Source organism: Pungitius pungitius, unplaced genomic scaffold, assembly GCF_949316345.1.
Source record: "Pungitius pungitius unplaced genomic scaffold, fPunPun2.1 scaffold_36, whole genome shotgun sequence".
Taxonomy (NCBI): domain Eukaryota; kingdom Metazoa; phylum Chordata; class Actinopteri; order Perciformes; family Gasterosteidae; genus Pungitius; species Pungitius pungitius.
The window spans coordinates 331,925-344,331 of NW_026909856.1; the positions used below are offsets into that span (position 1 = coordinate 331,925).

Below are 12,407 nucleotides of genomic sequence, written 5' to 3' on the forward strand. Positions count from 1 at the left end.
AATTGTACACCTACACAATTGTAAAAAAAATTTCACATGGTAGAAGAGATGCAATAGGAAGAAGATGAAAGGTGGCTTACGTCCGTACCATCGTCAGGCCATTTGAGGTGGCGGGGACTGCAATGGCCATTCACCGATTGGCTGGGACTCCTGGGCGGGTCTTCTCTAGTCCATCCAATTTTCGGCATGGGATGTCACAGCCTTCTTTGCATACCCTTATTTAACCCACACAAAGATGCCAACGGCAGGCGTGTCATAATTCATTGACGCATTATAAAGGATTAGGAAAAAGATAAAAAGCAGCTTACGGCCATACCTCTCTGGTTCCGCCCGATCTCGTCTGATCTCGGAAGCTAAGCAGAGCAGGGCCTGGTTAGTACCTGGATGGAAGACCGCCTGGGAATCCCAGGTGCCGTAAGCTTTTTCACTTCTCTCTCCGAAAGCCGCCGAGCGCCGCAGATTGTACACCTGTTTTAACGTTGGATATGAAAGGAAATTAGACAATATTATCCAAAATGATTCCGTTTCATGATTGCTAAATTAGTGTTGGTCAACATTTACGATTGGCATACTGTTGTTTGTAATTTAGCCGTTGAAATACAGGTGCTAACCCAACATGTTAGAATTGCCAGTGAAGAAAAGTAAAGTTACCTTCAGGCTTTAGGAACCTCTCTTGCCAATGCTAACAACTGCTTCAATTTTAGAAAAAGAAACTTCTGATTATCTTTGACACGTTTTAAAGGATTAGGAAAAAGATGAAAAGCAGCTTACGTCCATACCTCTCTGGTTCCGCCCGATCTCGTCTGTTCTCGGAAGCTAAGCACAGCAGGGCCTGGTTAGTACCTGGATGGAAGACCGCCTGGGAATCCCAGGTGCCGTAAGCTTTTTCACTTCTCTCTCTGAAAGCCGCCCAGCGCCGTAGATTGTACACCTACACAATTGTAAAAAAAAATTCACATTGTAGAAGAGATGCAATAGGAAGAAGATGAAAGGTGGCTTACGTCCGTACCATCGTCAGGCCATTTGAGGTGGCGGGGACTGCAATGGCCATTCACCGATTGGCTGGGACTCCTGGGCGGGTCTTCTCTAGTCCATCCAATTTTCGGCATGGGATGTCACAGCCTTCTTTGCATACCCTTATTTAACCCACACAAAGATGCCAACGGCTGGCGTGTCATAATTCATTGACGCATTATAAAGGATTAGGAAAAAGATAAAAAGCAGCTTACGGCCATACCTCTCTGGTTCCGCCCGATCTCGTCTGATCTCGGAAGCTAAGCAGAGCAGGGCCTGGTTAGTACCTGGATGGAAGACCGCCTGGGAATCCCAGGTGCCGTAAGCTTTTTCACTTCTCTCTCCGAAAGCCGCCGAGCGCCGCAGATTGTACACCTGTTTTAACGTTGGATATGAAAGGAAATTAGACAATATTATCCAAAATGATTCCGTTTCATGATTGCTAAATTAGTGTTGGTCAACATTTACGATTGGCATACTGTTGTTTGTAATTTAGCCGTTGAAATACAGGTGCTAACCCAACATGTTAGAATTGCCAGTGAAGAAAAGTAAAGTTACCTTCAGGCTTTAGGAACCTCTCTTGCCAATGCTAACAACTGCTTCAATTTTAGAAAAAGAAACTTCTGATTATCTTTGACACGTTTTAAAGGATTAGGAAAAAGATGAAAAGCAGCTTACGTCCATACCTCTCTGGTTCCGCCCGATCTCGTCTGATCTCGGAAGCTAAGCAGAGCAGGGCCTGGTTAGTACCTGGATGGAAGACCGCCTGGGAATCCCAGGTGCCGTAAGCTTTTTCACTTCTCTCTCTGAAAGCCGCCCAGCGCCGTAGATTGTACACCTACACAATTGTAAAAAAAATTTCACATGGTAGAAGAGATGCAATAGGAAGAAGATGAAAGGTGGCTTACGTCCATACCATCGTCAGGCCATTTGAGGTGGCGGGGACTGCAATGGCCATTCACCGATTGGCTGGGACTCCTGGGCGGGTCTTCTCTAGTCCATCCAATTTTCGGCATGGGATGTCACAGCCTTCTTTGCATACCCTTATTTAACCCACACAAAGATGCCAACGGCAGGCGTGTCATAATTCATTGACGCATTATAAAGGATTAGGAAAAAGATAAAAAGCAGCTTACGGCCATACCTCTCTGGTTCCGCCCGATCTCGTCTGATCTCGGAAGCTAAGCAGAGCAGGGCCTGGTTAGTACCTGGATGGAAGACCGCCTGGGAATCCCAGGTGCCGTAAGCTTTTTCACTTCTCTCTCCGAAAGCCGCCGAGCGCCGCAGATTGTACACCTGTTTTAACGTTGGATATGAAAGGAAATTAGACAATATTATCCAAAATGATTCCGTTTCATGATTGCTAAATTAGTGTTGGTCAACATTTACGATTGGCATACTGTTGTTTGTAATTTAGCCGTTGAAATACAGGTGCTAACCCAACATGTTAGAATTGCCAGTGAAGAAAAGTAAAGTTACCTTCAGGCTTTAGGAACCTCTCTTGCCAATGCTAAGAACTGCTTCAATTTTAGAAAAAGAAACTTCTGATTATCTTTGACACGTTTTAAAGGATTAGGAAAAAGATGAAAAGCAGCTTACGTCCATACCTCTCTGGTTCCGCCCGATCTCGTCTGATCTCGGAAGCTAAGCAGAGCAGGGCCTGGTTAGTACCTGGATGGAAGACCGCCTGGGAATCCCAGGTGCCGTAAGCTTTTTCACTTCTCTCTCTGAAAGCCGCCCAGCGCCGTAGATTGTACACCTACACAATTGTAAAAAAAAATTCACATTGTAGAAGAGATGCAATAGGAAGAAGATGAAAGGTGGCTTACGTCCATACCATCGTCAGGCCATTTGAGGTGGCGGGGACTGCAATGGCCATTCACCGATTGGCTGGGACTCCTGGGCGGGTCTTCTCTAGTCCATCCAATTTTCGGCATGGGATGTCACAGCCTTCTTTGCATACCCTTATTTAACCCACACAAAGATGCCAACGGCTGGCGTGTCATAATTCATTGACGCATTATAAAGGATTAGGAAAAAGATAAAAAGCAGCTTACGGCCATACCTCTCTGGTTCCGCCCGATCTCGTCTGATCTCGGAAGCTAAGCAGAGCAGGGCCTGGTTAGTACCTGGATGGAAGACCGCCTGGGAATCCCAGGTGCCGTAAGCTTTTTCACTTCTCTCTCCGAAAGCCGCCGAGCGCCGCAGATTGTACACCTGTTTTAACGTTGGATATGAAAGGAAATTAGACAATATTATCCAAAATGATTCCGTTTCATGATTGCTAAATTAGTGTTGGTCAACATTTACGATTGGCATACTGTTGTTTGTAATTTAGCCGTTGAAATACAGGTGCTAACCCAACATGTTAGAATTGCCAGTGAAGAAAAGTAAAGTTACCTTCAGGCTTTAGGAACCTCTCTTGCCAATGCTAACAACTGCTTCAATTTTAGAAAAAGAAACTTCTGATTATCTTTGACACGTTTTAAAGGATTAGGAAAAAGATGAAAAGCAGCTTACGTCCATACCTCTCTGGTTCCGCCCGATCTCGTCTGTTCTCGGAAGCTAAGCAGAGCAGGGCCTGGTTAGTACCTGGATGGAAGACTGCCTGGGAATCCCAGGTGCCGTAAGCTTTTTCACTTCTCTCTCTGAAAGCCGCCCAGCGCCGTAGATTGTACACCTACACAATTGTAAAAAAAAATTCACATTGTAGAAGAGATGCAATAGGAAGAAGATGAAAGGTGGCTTACGTCCATACCATCGTCAGGCCATTTGAGGTGGCGGGGACTGCAATGGCCATTCACCGATTGGCTGGGACTCCTGGGCGGGTCTTCTCTAGTCCATCCAATTTTCGGCATGGGATGTCACAGCCTTCTTTGCATACCCTTATTTAACCCACACAAAGATGCCAACGGCTGGCGTGTCATAATTCATTGACGCATTATAAAGGATTAGGAAAAAGATAAAAAGCAGCTTACGGCCATACCTCTCTGGTTCCGCCCGATCTCGTCTGATCTCGGAAGCTAAGCAGAGCAGGGCCTGGTTAGTACCTGGATGGAAGACCGCCTGGGAATCCCAGGTGCCGTAAGCTTTTTCACTTCTCTCTCCGAAAGCCGCCGAGCGCCGCAGATTGTACACCTGTTTTAACGTTGGATATGAAAGGAAATTAGACAATATTATCCAAAATGATTCCGTTTCATGATTGCTAAATTAGTGTTGGTCAACATTTACGATTGGCATACTGTTGTTTGTAATTTAGCCGTTGAAATACAGGTGCTAACCCAACATGTTAGAATTGCCAGTGAAGAAAAGTAAAGTTACCTTCAGGCTTTAGGAACCTCTCTTGCCAATGCTAAGAACTGCTTCAATTTTAGAAAAAGAAACTTCTGATTATCTTTGACACGTTTTAAAGGATTAGGAAAAAGATGAAAAGCAGCTTACGTCCATACCTCTCTGGTTCCGCCCGATCTCGTCTGTTCTCGGAAGCTAAGCAGAGCAGGGCCTGGTTAGTACCTGGATGGAAGACCGCCTGGGAATCCCAGGTGCCGTAAGCTTTTTCACTTCTCTCTCTGAAAGCCGCCCAGCGCCGTAGATTGTACACCTACACAATTGTAAAAAAAAATTCACATTGTAGAAGAGATGCAATAGGAAGAAGATGAAAGGTGTCTTACGTCCGTACCATCGTCAGGCCATTTGAGGTGGCGGGGACTGCAATGGCCATTCACCGATTGGCTGGGACTCCTGGGCGGGTCTTCTCTAGTCCATCCAATTTTCGGCATGGGATGTCACAGCCTTCTTTGCATACCCTTATTTAACCCACACAAAGATGCCAACGGCTGGCGTGTCATAATTCATTGACGCATTATAAAGGATTAGGAAAAAGATAAAAAGCAGCTTACGGCCATACCTCTCTGGTTCCGCCCGATCTCGTCTGATCTCGGAAGCTAAGCAGAGCAGGGCCTGGTTAGTACCTGGATGGAAGACCGCCTGGGAATCCCAGGTGCCGTAAGCTTTTTCACTTCTCTCTCCGAAAGCCGCCGAGCGCCGCAGATTGTACACCTGTTTTAACGTTGGATATGAAAGGAAATTAGACAATATTATCCAAAATGATTCCGTTTCATGATTGCTAAATTAGTGTTGGTCAACATTTACGATTGGCATACTGTTGTTTGTAATTTAGCCGTTGAAATACAGGTGCTAACCCAACATGTTAGAATTGCCAGTGAAGAAAAGTAAAGTTACCTTCAGGCTTTAGGAACCTCTCTTGCCAATGCTAACAACTGCTTCAATTTTAGAAAAAGAAACTTCTGATTATCTTTGACACGTTTTAAAGGATTAGGAAAAAGATGAAAAGCAGCTTACGTCCATACCTCTCTGGTTCCGCCCGATCTCGTCTGATCTCGGAAGCTAAGCAGAGCAGGGCCTGGTTAGTACCTGGATGGAAGACCGCCTGGGAATCCCAGGTGCCGTAAGCTTTTTCACTTCTCTCTCCGAAAGCCGCCCAGCGCCGTAAATTGTACACCTACACAATTGTAAAAAAAATTTCACATGGTAGAAGAGATGCAATAGGAAGAAGATGAAAGGTGGCTTACGTCCGTACCATCGTCAGGCCATTTGAGGTGGCGGGGACTGCAATGGCCATTCACCGATTGGCTGGGACTCCTGGGCGGGTCTTCTCTAGTCCATCCAATTTTCGGCATGGGATGTCACAGCCTTCTTTGCATACCCTTATTTAACCCACACAAAGATGCCAACGGCTGGCGTGTCATAATTCATTGACGCATTATAAAGGATTAGGAAAAAGATAAAAAGCAGCTTACGGCCATACCTCTCTGGTTCCGCCCGATCTCGTCTGATCTCGGAAGCTAAGCAGAGCAGGGCCTGGTTAGTACCTGGATGGAAGACCGCCTGGGAATCCCAGGTGCCGTAAGCTTTTTCACTTATCTCTCCGAAAGCCGCCGAGCGCCGCAGATTGTACACCTGTTTTAACGTTGGATATGAAAGGAAATTAGACAATATTATCCAAAATGATTCCGTTTCATGATTGCTAAATTAGTGTTGGTCAACATTTACGATTGGCATACTGTTGTTTGTAATTTAGCCGTTGAAATACAGGTGCTAACCCAACATGTTAGAATTGCCAGTGAAGAAAAGTAAAGTTACCTTCAGGCTTTAGGAACCTCTCTTGCCAATGCTAACAACTGCTTCAATTTTAGAAAAAGAAACTTCTGATTATCTTTGACACGTTTTAAAGGATTAGGAAAAAGATGAAAAGCAGCTTACGTCCATACCTCTCTGGTTCCGCCCGATCTCGTCTGATCTCGGAAGCTAAGCAGAGCAGGGCCTGGTTAGTACCTGGATGGAAGACCGCCTGGGAATCCCAGGTGCCGTAAGCTTTTTCACTTCTCTCTCTGAAAGCCGCCCAGCGCCGTAAATTGTACACCTACACAATTGTAAAAAAAATTTCACATGGTAGAAGAGATGCAATAGGAAGAAGATGAAAGGTGGCTTACGTCCGTACCATCGTCAGGCCATTTGAGGTGGCGGGGACTGCAATGGCCATTCACCGATTGGCTGGGACTCCTGGGCGGGTCTTCTCTAGTCCATCCAATTTTCGGCATGGGATGTCACAGCCTTCTTTGCATACCCTTATTTAACCCACACAAAGATGCCAACGGCTGGCGTGTCATAATTCATTGACGCATTATAAAGGATTAGGAAAAAGATAAAAAGCAGCTTACGGCCATACCTCTCTGGTTCCGCCCGATCTCGTCTGATCTCGGAAGCTAAGCAGAGCAGGGCCTGGTTAGTACCTGGATGGAAGACCGCCTGGGAATCCCAGGTGCCGTAAGCTTTTTCACTTATCTCTCCGAAAGCCGCCGAGCGCCGCAGATTGTACACCTGTTTTAACGTTGGATATGAAAGGAAATTAGACAATATTATCCAAAATGATTCCGTTTCATGATTGCTAAATTAGTGTTGGTCAACATTTACGATTGGCATACTGTTGTTTGTAATTTAGCCGTTGAAATACAGGTGCTAACCCAACATGTTAGAATTGCCAGTGAAGAAAAGTAAAGTTACCTTCAGGCTTTAGGAACCTCTCTTGCCAATGCTAACAACTGCTTCAATTTTAGAAAAAGAAACTTCTGATTATCTTTGACACGTTTTAAAGGATTAGGAAAAAGATGAAAAGCAGCTTACGTCCATACCTCTCTGGTTCCGCCCGATCTCGTCTGATCTCGGAAGCTAAGCAGAGCAGGGCCTGGTTAGTACCTGGATGGAAGACCGCCTGGGAATCCCAGGTGCCGTAAGCTTTTTCACTTCTCTCTCTGAAAGCCGCCCAGCGCCGTAAATTGTACACCTACACAATTGTAAAAAAAATTTCACATTGTAGAAGAGATGCAATAGGAAGAAGATGAAAGGTGGCTTACGTCCGTACCATCGTCAGGCCATTTGAGGTGGCGGGGACTGCAATGGCCATTCACCGATTGGCTGGGACTCCTGGGCGGGTCTTCTCTAGTCCATCCAATTTTCGGCATGGGATGTCACAGCCTTCTTTGCATACCCTTATTTAACCCACACAAAGATGCCAACGGCTGGCGTGTCATAATTCATTGACGCATTATAAAGGATTAGGAAAAAGATAAAAAGCAGCTTACGGCCATACCTCTCTGGTTCCGCCCGATCTCGTCTGATCTCGGAAGCTAAGCAGAGCAGGGCCTGGTTAGTACCTGGATGGAAGACCGCCTGGGAATCCCAGGTGCCGTAAGCTTTTTCACTTCTCTCTCTGAAAGCCGCCCAGCGCCGTAAATTGTACACCTACACAATTGTAAAAAAAATTTCACATGGTAGAAGAGATGCAATAGGAAGAAGATGAAAGGTGGCTTACGTCCGTACCATCGTCAGGCCATTTGAGGTGGCGGGGACTGCAATGGCCATTCACCGATTGGCTGGGACTCCTGGGCGGGTCTTCTCTAGTCCATCCAATTTTCGGCATGGGATGTCACAGCCTTCTTTGCATACCCTTATTTAACCCACACAAAGATGCCAACGGCTGGCGTGTCATAATTCATTGACGCATTATAAAGGATTAGGAAAAAGATAAAAAGCAGCTTACGGCCATACCTCTCTGGTTCCGCCCGATCTCGTCTGATCTCGGAAGCTAAGCAGAGCAGGGCCTGGTTAGTACCTGGATGGAAGACCGCCTGGGAATCCCAGGTGCCGTAAGCTTTTTCACTTATCTCTCCGAAAGCCGCCGAGCGCCGCAGATTGTACACCTGTTTTAACGTTGGATATGAAAGGAAATTAGACAATATTATCCAAAATGATTCCGTTTCATGATTGCTAAATTAGTGTTGGTCAACATTTACGATTGGCATACTGTTGTTTGTAATTTAGCCGTTGAAATACAGGTGCTAACCCAACATGTTAGAATTGCCAGTGAAGAAAAGTAAAGTTACCTTCAGGCTTTAGGAACCTCTCTTGCCAATGCTAACAACTGCTTCAATTTTAGAAAAAGAAACTTCTGATTATCTTTGACACGTTTTAAAGGATTAGGAAAAAGATGAAAAGCAGCTTACGTCCATACCTCTCTGGTTCCGCCCGATCTCGTCTGATCTCGGAAGCTAAGCAGAGCAGGGCCTGGTTAGTACCTGGATGGAAGACCGCCTGGGAATCCCAGGTGCCGTAAGCTTTTTCACTTCTCTCTCTGAAAGCCGCCCAGCGCCGTAAATTGTACACCTACACAATTGTAAAAAAAATTTCACATTGTAGAAGAGATGCAATAGGAAGAAGATGAAAGGTGGCTTACGTCCGTACCATCGTCAGGCCATTTGAGGTGGCGGGGACTGCAATGGCCATTCACCGATTGGCTGGGACTCCTGGGCGGGTCTTCTCTAGTCCATCCAATTTTCGGCATGGGATGTCACAGCCTTCTTTGCATACCCTTATTTAACCCACACAAAGATGCCAACGGCTGGCGTGTCATAATTCATTGACGCATTATAAAGGATTAGGAAAAAGATAAAAAGCAGCTTACGGCCATACCTCTCTGGTTCCGCCCGATCTCGTCTGATCTCGGAAGCTAAGCAGAGCAGGGCCTGGTTAGTACCTGGATGGAAGACCGCCTGGGAATCCCAGGTGCCGTAAGCTTTTTCACTTCTCTCTCCGAAAGCCGCCGAGCGCCGCAGATTGTACACCTGTTTTAACGTTGGATATGAAAGGAAATTAGACAATATTATCCAAAATGATTCCGTTTCATGATTGCTAAATTAGTGTTGGTCAACATTTACGATTGGCATACTGTTGTTTGTAATTTAGCCGTTGAAATACAGGTGCTAACCCAACATGTTAGAATTGCCAGTGAAGAAAAGTAAAGTTACCTTCAGGCTTTAGGAACCTCTCTTGCCAATGCTAAGAACTGCTTCAATTTTAGAAAAAGAAACTTCTGATTATCTTTGACACGTTTTAAAGGATTAGGAAAAAGATGAAAAGCAGCTTACGTCCATACCTCTCTGGTTCCGCCCGATCTCGTCTGTTCTCGGAAGCTAAGCAGAGCAGGGCCTGGTTAGTACCTGGATGGAAGACCGCCTGGGAATCCCAGGTGCCGTAAGCTTTTTCACTTCTCTCTCTGAAAGCCGCCCAGCGCCGTAGATTGTACACCTACACAATTGTAAAAAAAAATTCACATTGTAGAAGAGATGCAATAGGAAGAAGATGAAAGGTGGCTTACGTCCGTACCATCGTCAGGCCATTTGAGGTGGCGGGGACTGCAATGGCCATTCACCGATTGGCTGGGACTCCTGGGCGGGTCTTCTCTAGTCCATCCAATTTTCGGCATGGGATGTCACAGCCTTCTTTGCATACCCTTATTTAACCCACACAAAGATGCCAACGGCTGGCGTGTCATAATTCATTGACGCATTATAAAGGATTAGGAAAAAGATAAAAAGCAGCTTACGGCCATACCTCTCTGGTTCCGCCCGATCTCGTCTGATCTCGGAAGCTAAGCAGAGCAGGGCCTGGTTAGTACCTGGATGGAAGACCGCCTGGGAATCCCAGGTGCCGTAAGCTTTTTCACTTCTCTCTCCGAAAGCCGCCGAGCGCCGCAGATTGTACACCTGTTTTAACGTTGGATATGAAAGGAAATTAGACAATATTATCCAAAATGATTCCGTTTCATGATTGCTAAATTAGTGTTGGTCAACATTTACGATTGGCATACTGTTGTTTGTAATTTAGCCGTTGAAATACAGGTGCTAACCCAACATGTTAGAATTGCCAGTGAAGAAAAGTAAAGTTACCTTCAGGCTTTAGGAACCTCTCTTGCCAATGCTAACAACTGCTTCAATTTTAGAAAAAGAAACTTCTGATTATCTTTGACACGTTTTAAAGGATTAGGAAAAAGATGAAAAGCAGCTTACGTCCATACCTCTCTGGTTCCGCCCGATCTCGTCTGTTCTCGGAAGCTAAGCAGAGCAGGGCCTGGTTAGTACCTGGATGGAAGACCGCCTGGGAATCCCAGGTGCCGTAAGCTTTTTCACTTCTCTCTCTGAAAGCCGCCCAGCGCCGTAGATTGTACACCTACACAATTGTAAAAAAAAATTCACATTGTAGAAGAGATGCAATAGGAAGAAGATGAAAGGTGGCTTACGTCCGTACCATCGTCAGGCCATTTGAGGTGGCGGGGACTGCAATGGCCATTCACCGATTGGCTGGGACTCCTGGGCGGGTCTTCTCTAGTCCATCCAATTTTCGGCATGGGATGTCACAGCCTTCTTTGCATACCCTTATTTAACCCACACAAAGATGCCAACGGCTGGCGTGTCATAATTCATTGACGCATTATAAAGGATTAGGAAAAAGATAAAAAGCAGCTTACGGCCATACCTCTCTGGTTCCGCCCGATCTCGTCTGATCTCGGAAGCTAAGCAGAGCAGGGCCTGGTTAGTACCTGGATGGAAGACCGCCTGGGAATCCCAGGTGCCGTAAGCTTTTTCACTTCTCTCTCCGAAAGCCGCCGAGCGCCGCAGATTGTACACCTGTTTTAACGTTGGATATGAAAGGAAATTAGACAATATTATCCAAAATGATTCCGTTTCATGATTGCTAAATTAGTGTTGGTCAACATTTACGATTGGCATACTGTTGTTTGTAATTTAGCCGTTGAAATACAGGTGCTAACCCAACATGTTAGAATTGCCAGTGAAGAAAAGTAAAGTTACCTTCAGGCTTTAGGAACCTCTCTTGCCAATGCTAACAACTGCTTCAATTTTAGAAAAAGAAACTTCTGATTATCTTTGACACGTTTTAAAGGATTAGGAAAAAGATGAAAAGCAGCTTACGTCCATACCTCTCTGGTTCCGCCCGATCTCGTCTGTTCTCGGAAGCTAAGCAGAGCAGGGCCTGGTTAGTACCTGGATGGAAGACCGCCTGGGAATCCCAGGTGCCGTAAGCTTTTTCACTTCTCTCTCTGAAAGCCGCCCAGCGCCGTAGATTGTACACCTACACAATTGTAAAAAAAAATTCACATTGTAGAAGAGATGCAATAGGAAGAAGATGAAAGGTGGCTTACGTCCGTACCATCGTCAGGCCATTTGAGGTGGCGGGGACTGCAATGGCCATTCACCGATTGGCTGGGACTCCTGGGCGGGTCTTCTCTAGTCCATCCAATTTTCGGCATGGGATGTCACAGCCTTCTTTGCATACCCTTATTTAACCCACACAAAGATGCCAACGGCTGGCGTGTCATAATTCATTGACGCATTATAAAGGATTAGGAAAAAGATAAAAAGCAGCTTACGGCCATACCTCTCTGGTTCCGCCCGATCTCGTCTGATCTCGGAAGCTAAGCAGAGCAGGGCCTGGTTAGTACCTGGATGGAAGACCGCCTGGGAATCCCAGGTGCCGTAAGCTTTTTCACTTCTCTCTCCGAAAGCCGCCGAGCGCCGCAGATTGTACACCTGTTTTAACGTTGGATATGAAAGGAAATTAGACAATATTATCCAAAATGATTCCGTTTCATGATTGCTAAATTAGTGTTGGTCAACATTTACGATTGGCATACTGTTGTTTGTAATTTAGCCGTTGAAATACAGGTGCTAACCCAACATGTTAGAATTGCCAGTGAAGAAAAGTAAAGTTACCTTCAGGCTTTAGGAACCTCTCTTGCCAATGCTAACAACTGCTTCAATTTTAGAAAAAGAAACTTCTGATTATCTTTGACACGTTTTAAAGGATTAGGAAAAAGATGAAAAGCAGCTTACGTCCATACCTCTCTGGTTCCGCCCGATCTCGTCTGATCTCGGAAGCTAAGCAGAGCAGGGCCTGGTTAGTACCTGGATGGAAGACCGCCTGGGAATCCCAGGTGCCGTAAGCTTTTTCACTTCTCT

General features: G+C 45.6%; 25 non-coding genes and 2 pseudogenes across 25 annotated transcripts; all 27 read left to right on the forward strand.

Annotated features, from left to right (window-relative positions):
- The first annotated feature begins 302 nt into the window (after positions 1-302).
- LOC134115962 (5S ribosomal RNA) lies at positions 303-421 on the forward strand. Its single transcript, XR_009948313.1, has one exon. It is a non-coding gene; the product is annotated as a 5S ribosomal RNA (ribosomal RNA).
- A 344-nt stretch (positions 422-765) lies between these two features.
- LOC134115738 (5S ribosomal RNA) lies at positions 766-884 on the forward strand (annotated as a pseudogene).
- Positions 885-1,223: 339 nt separating this feature from the next.
- LOC134115963 (5S ribosomal RNA) lies at positions 1,224-1,342 on the forward strand. The gene has a single exon (XR_009948314.1). It is a non-coding gene; the product is annotated as a 5S ribosomal RNA (ribosomal RNA).
- Positions 1,343-1,686: 344 nt separating this feature from the next.
- Positions 1,687-1,805, forward strand: LOC134115411 (5S ribosomal RNA). The gene has a single exon (XR_009947773.1). It is a non-coding gene; the product is annotated as a 5S ribosomal RNA (ribosomal RNA).
- A 339-nt stretch (positions 1,806-2,144) lies between these two features.
- Positions 2,145-2,263, forward strand: LOC134115964 (5S ribosomal RNA). Its single transcript, XR_009948315.1, has one exon. It is a non-coding gene; the product is annotated as a 5S ribosomal RNA (ribosomal RNA).
- A 344-nt stretch (positions 2,264-2,607) lies between these two features.
- Positions 2,608-2,726, forward strand: LOC134115412 (5S ribosomal RNA). Its single transcript, XR_009947774.1, has one exon. It is a non-coding gene; the product is annotated as a 5S ribosomal RNA (ribosomal RNA).
- A 339-nt stretch (positions 2,727-3,065) lies between these two features.
- LOC134115965 (5S ribosomal RNA) lies at positions 3,066-3,184 on the forward strand. The gene has a single exon (XR_009948316.1). It is a non-coding gene; the product is annotated as a 5S ribosomal RNA (ribosomal RNA).
- A 344-nt stretch (positions 3,185-3,528) lies between these two features.
- LOC134115729 (5S ribosomal RNA) lies at positions 3,529-3,647 on the forward strand (annotated as a pseudogene).
- Positions 3,648-3,986: 339 nt separating this feature from the next.
- Positions 3,987-4,105, forward strand: LOC134115966 (5S ribosomal RNA). Its single transcript, XR_009948317.1, has one exon. It is a non-coding gene; the product is annotated as a 5S ribosomal RNA (ribosomal RNA).
- Positions 4,106-4,449: 344 nt separating this feature from the next.
- On the forward strand, positions 4,450-4,568 carry LOC134115683 (5S ribosomal RNA). Its single transcript, XR_009948045.1, has one exon. It is a non-coding gene; the product is annotated as a 5S ribosomal RNA (ribosomal RNA).
- A 339-nt stretch (positions 4,569-4,907) lies between these two features.
- Positions 4,908-5,026, forward strand: LOC134115967 (5S ribosomal RNA). The gene has a single exon (XR_009948318.1). It is a non-coding gene; the product is annotated as a 5S ribosomal RNA (ribosomal RNA).
- A 344-nt stretch (positions 5,027-5,370) lies between these two features.
- On the forward strand, positions 5,371-5,489 carry LOC134115413 (5S ribosomal RNA). The gene has a single exon (XR_009947775.1). It is a non-coding gene; the product is annotated as a 5S ribosomal RNA (ribosomal RNA).
- Positions 5,490-5,828: 339 nt separating this feature from the next.
- LOC134115968 (5S ribosomal RNA) lies at positions 5,829-5,947 on the forward strand. The gene has a single exon (XR_009948319.1). It is a non-coding gene; the product is annotated as a 5S ribosomal RNA (ribosomal RNA).
- A 344-nt stretch (positions 5,948-6,291) lies between these two features.
- Positions 6,292-6,410, forward strand: LOC134115414 (5S ribosomal RNA). Its single transcript, XR_009947776.1, has one exon. It is a non-coding gene; the product is annotated as a 5S ribosomal RNA (ribosomal RNA).
- A 339-nt stretch (positions 6,411-6,749) lies between these two features.
- Positions 6,750-6,868, forward strand: LOC134115969 (5S ribosomal RNA). The gene has a single exon (XR_009948320.1). It is a non-coding gene; the product is annotated as a 5S ribosomal RNA (ribosomal RNA).
- Positions 6,869-7,212: 344 nt separating this feature from the next.
- Positions 7,213-7,331, forward strand: LOC134115415 (5S ribosomal RNA). The gene has a single exon (XR_009947777.1). It is a non-coding gene; the product is annotated as a 5S ribosomal RNA (ribosomal RNA).
- Positions 7,332-7,670: 339 nt separating this feature from the next.
- LOC134115970 (5S ribosomal RNA) lies at positions 7,671-7,789 on the forward strand. Its single transcript, XR_009948321.1, has one exon. It is a non-coding gene; the product is annotated as a 5S ribosomal RNA (ribosomal RNA).
- A 339-nt stretch (positions 7,790-8,128) lies between these two features.
- On the forward strand, positions 8,129-8,247 carry LOC134115972 (5S ribosomal RNA). The gene has a single exon (XR_009948323.1). It is a non-coding gene; the product is annotated as a 5S ribosomal RNA (ribosomal RNA).
- A 344-nt stretch (positions 8,248-8,591) lies between these two features.
- Positions 8,592-8,710, forward strand: LOC134115416 (5S ribosomal RNA). Its single transcript, XR_009947778.1, has one exon. It is a non-coding gene; the product is annotated as a 5S ribosomal RNA (ribosomal RNA).
- Positions 8,711-9,049: 339 nt separating this feature from the next.
- Positions 9,050-9,168, forward strand: LOC134115973 (5S ribosomal RNA). The gene has a single exon (XR_009948324.1). It is a non-coding gene; the product is annotated as a 5S ribosomal RNA (ribosomal RNA).
- A 344-nt stretch (positions 9,169-9,512) lies between these two features.
- Positions 9,513-9,631, forward strand: LOC134115684 (5S ribosomal RNA). Its single transcript, XR_009948046.1, has one exon. It is a non-coding gene; the product is annotated as a 5S ribosomal RNA (ribosomal RNA).
- Positions 9,632-9,970: 339 nt separating this feature from the next.
- Positions 9,971-10,089, forward strand: LOC134115974 (5S ribosomal RNA). The gene has a single exon (XR_009948325.1). It is a non-coding gene; the product is annotated as a 5S ribosomal RNA (ribosomal RNA).
- A 344-nt stretch (positions 10,090-10,433) lies between these two features.
- LOC134115685 (5S ribosomal RNA) lies at positions 10,434-10,552 on the forward strand. The gene has a single exon (XR_009948047.1). It is a non-coding gene; the product is annotated as a 5S ribosomal RNA (ribosomal RNA).
- A 339-nt stretch (positions 10,553-10,891) lies between these two features.
- On the forward strand, positions 10,892-11,010 carry LOC134115975 (5S ribosomal RNA). The gene has a single exon (XR_009948326.1). It is a non-coding gene; the product is annotated as a 5S ribosomal RNA (ribosomal RNA).
- A 344-nt stretch (positions 11,011-11,354) lies between these two features.
- On the forward strand, positions 11,355-11,473 carry LOC134115687 (5S ribosomal RNA). Its single transcript, XR_009948049.1, has one exon. It is a non-coding gene; the product is annotated as a 5S ribosomal RNA (ribosomal RNA).
- A 339-nt stretch (positions 11,474-11,812) lies between these two features.
- Positions 11,813-11,931, forward strand: LOC134115976 (5S ribosomal RNA). Its single transcript, XR_009948327.1, has one exon. It is a non-coding gene; the product is annotated as a 5S ribosomal RNA (ribosomal RNA).
- Positions 11,932-12,275: 344 nt separating this feature from the next.
- LOC134115417 (5S ribosomal RNA) lies at positions 12,276-12,394 on the forward strand. The gene has a single exon (XR_009947779.1). It is a non-coding gene; the product is annotated as a 5S ribosomal RNA (ribosomal RNA).
- The last annotated feature ends 13 nt before the right edge of the window (positions 12,395-12,407 follow it).